Source organism: Panthera tigris, chromosome D1 (genome assembly GCF_018350195.1).
Source record: "Panthera tigris isolate Pti1 chromosome D1, P.tigris_Pti1_mat1.1, whole genome shotgun sequence".
Lineage (NCBI taxonomy): Eukaryota > Metazoa > Chordata > Mammalia > Carnivora > Felidae > Panthera > Panthera tigris.
The window spans coordinates 15,512,120-15,515,951 of NC_056669.1; positions in this window are offsets into that span (position 1 = coordinate 15,512,120).

Below are 3,832 nucleotides of genomic sequence, written 5' to 3' on the forward strand. Positions count from 1 at the left end.
GCGGAGGCACATCCTCAGAAACCAAACCTCTATGAGGAGACCTGAGAATGACCGTCCTTGCCCCTGTGGAAAAGCGTAAAAGGTATGGGTGCTCCCAAAGCCTTTGACGTGTGATCTGCCGACCTCCGAGTGCATCTTCCCTCTGTGAGGCTCAGATTCCACTGTTCAGTGAACTAGATCAGTGGCTCCCAAACTCAACCACACAACCGCACACGCGTGCACGCACACGTGCACGCACAGGCGGGGCAAAGGAGACAGAGAAATCCCAGGCTGCAGAACCAGGGATCTACATTCTACATTTCCCAGGTAATTTGTATGTAAGCAGCTTAGCGTGAGACTAGGGGCTGGCATCTGGGAAACGCTAGACTGGAAGAATCTTTCACGGGTTTATGTTCTGTCGTTTCATAAAGAATTTCCACTTGCGCTTGTCAAAACCCCTAACACAGTGCCCGGCACATCACTTGATATTCAAATACTTCAATATTTTGCTGAACGAGCGACCGAAACAGTATGCAGTCCCCAAGTCAATGAAAGCCTTGGTTGACATTACTTCACCACTCAGTTAACATCCACATTGTGTTTTTGTAGCATTTTATGACATGGTTGTATACATGATCTCATTTGACCTCTAACGAGTTGAGTACTATAGTCCCCGTTTTACAGAAGAGGAAGCTGAGGTTCAGAGACACGAAGGGGTTTGCCCGGGGCTGCCCAGCTAGTCAGTGACAGACCCAAGCTTCGAACCCACGTCTGTTCTGCCCCACTTCCGGGGCCTCTCCCATGGCACAATGCCTGCTTGATAGCGTTTTCACTGCATGGTTTGAGAGGAGGGAAAATATCAGATCTAGAAGAGAGTCGGTCTTCCTAAACTGTCAGGAATGACCTCAAATTTGGGGAGAGGTGACATCAGGAATTTGTCCAGAGACCCCAGGGTCTGGAGACATCCTGCCTCATCTGCGGAAGGGGCTCGGTGCCGAACTCCAGGGAGGGTGGACAGGTGGCCCAGAACGTCGGCGCTCTACTCCCCGGAGAGGGCGGTTCGGGAAGGGCAGGAGCCTGCCTCCCCTTCTTCTGCCTGGCCTCCGGGGTCAGCCATCCAGCTGCCTTCCCACCGCCGGGTAGTCTCCACGGCCCCACAGACCCCTCGTCCACAAGGCTGTGTGCAGGGAATCTGGGTATCTGCCTCCCCCTAGTGCCATGAGAGGGGATGGGGCACCGTGGGCCTCTGTGTTCCCTCGCGGCTCAGAGTCTCTGCCCTTACCCCACGCAGTGCCTCACACACTCACTCCCTGCCCCAGCTGTTTCCACCTCGGCCTCCAGAGGAGAACTACTGGAAGGGGATGAGCAAATGGAATCCTCTGACCCAGGCCCTTACTCTCAGCCGAGGGGCCCAGGCCCAGAGAGGGGCCCGCAGGGAGGCAGGGTGCCTTCAGCCCGGTACCCAGGTCTCCCGCTGCTGGGGCCACACCCCCGTACCGTCTGCGGGCCCCTCCCCAGCTCCAACACCACCAGGAACGCACGCGCACGCGCGCACGCCCTCTCTCACGCACACACGTGCCCTCACACTCAAAAATACACCAAGGGGAAACCTGTCATCAAGCCCCTTTTTTCACAAACCCTCCCCGGTCCCAGCACTGGAGCCAGAGACCCCCCCTCCACTCGTCTCAAAGGGACTGGGGCGCCCACACTGAGCTGGCCGTGGCCCAGGGGTGGGACCTCCTCGAGGGTGGACCAGGCCAGGTCTGCGTGGTGCTAAGGTGTGTCTGAAGCCAGGGCCTCTGGTGGCACAGGCCTCTCCTTGAGACCTGGCGAGGGTGAGAGCGGCCCCGAGGACCCCTACCCCTTGATCCTCTTGAACAGTGTCCTGAGGAAAACGCACTGAAGAACAAAGAGGAAAGCAGTAAAGGGCTGAGGAGCCTCGAGGGGTCCGGGAAGGGGCCACGGATCCAGTGTTAGCACCGAAAGAGCCTCAGCAACAATCATCAACAGCCTCAGCTCGTTAAAGACTGGTCGGGAGCAAGGAACCACGGAGAGTTAGGAACCGTCTCTCCACTGGGGAAACTGAGGCTCAGGAGGGACTTGCCCACAGTCCCGTTGGTCACAATTAGCTAAGCCAGGGTCTGAAAGCCGGGCTGGCTGGTCCCAAAGCCTGTGATCTTAACCTCGATGCCAAGGAAGAAATGCTGGCTGTCCCCTGGACAGGTCCGCGGTAGGACTTCCTGAGTGACCACATGCCCACCACCCCCCAGCCACCTGCCCGGAGGGCAACACTCAGCAGCTCTCCTGGCCCCTTGGGGGAGCGGGAGGTGGTAGGGCCAGCTGCGGGTGGTCACTCGTCACTCATTCAGCCCTCTGGTCGGCCAGTCATGCGTGCATTCCACACACACTTCGTGGACACGTACTACGTGCCCGGGGCAGGCTGGGCTCTGGGGACTGGTGGGTGAACCATCAGATCGGGCCGCAGGGCAGACAGACGGGAAGGGATGGGGCCCCCCAGCAGTCTCCAGGGGTGCTGAGGAGGACAGGTCAGGAAGGGTCCAGCTGTAGCTGAGACCCAGCAGGGCCTGTCCCACGCACGCCCTGGGCGGGCATCTGAGGGCTGAGGCCACTCCCCGATGATGTTATTAACTGTGTCGGAAGCCTATGGTCCACGGACATGAGACCTGAAATATTATTCACTTCAGAGCGGAGGACACTCGACTCCCCACGCAGGCTGGGTTTGGCACGACTCTGTTCCTGATTGATAGGCCTTTCAGGAAACAAAGACCACGAGAGAATTCAACATGCTCCTGGCTCAGGGCCAAGCCGGCCTCATCTTCTACGCTTTGTCAAGTGCGTCTTTTTGTCTGCCTTCATCACTTACAGGGTGCCTCTGCTTTAACTACCAGGAAGAGGAAGCAAGTGTGTATTTGTGGGGTGTGTGTGTGTGTTTGTGTGTGTGTGTGCATGTGCATACAAACACCCAGCTCCCCCTGAGCATGGCTCTCCCGGGGGCTGGAAGGAGCAGGGGGTCAGCTACAGCTCCCGCACTTACCCTTGCCCTCAGCCCCCTGACTTTGAAGCCCATGCCTGGAATGTCTGTCTCGTGTTTGCATTTCCCAAAGCCAAGTCCAGAGACGGACTCGGCTCTTCTCAAGGTCACACAGCAGGCTGAGGGCAAAGCTGGCAGCGAGCCCCGTTCTCCGCCTTCTCCTGCACCGGCTGCACCGGTGACGTTCTGGGGCCACAGCCTGCTGCCCCAGCTGGAAATTTCCACTCCTCTGCCCTTCCTCTGCCGCGCTCACCTGGGGGACTCCTCCTAGTGATACCAAAGAAGCCCTTTGGGGAAGCGACAGAGAGAATTTCTTGAAAAGGGAACCAAGTTTAGAGCTCTACAGACAAACAGCAGCCAGGAGACCCTGGGGAGGCAGGACTCTGGAAGGTGACACAGGGTCGGAACAGGCAGCCCAACAAGGGAGAAAATCAGATGCCAAATCAGAGCTTGGGGATTGCCCCACCCGCACCCCGTGCAGCTCCCTCCAGGCACGAGGCCGCCCACCGGCACCTTGTGGGGAGAGCCCCTGACTCGGGTCGCCCCTGCCATCTCCCCGAGCCCTCCAGGGTTGAGGCTGAAGCCCCGAGCGCCAAGGTTCCGAGTTCTAAGAAGGATGTCTTTCCAAGCCTTCAGTCGCTCGACTGCAAACACGAAGTGTCCCCATTGCGGGAGGGAGGCCACCGAGGCTGAGCAGGGGGCTTCCCTCCACGGCTGGGTCACCTGGGTGCCCGTCTGGCTCCCGCCGGCTAGCCCGGGGCTCAGTACTGTCCTCCCAAGTGGCCCTGGCTCCAAGGCCCT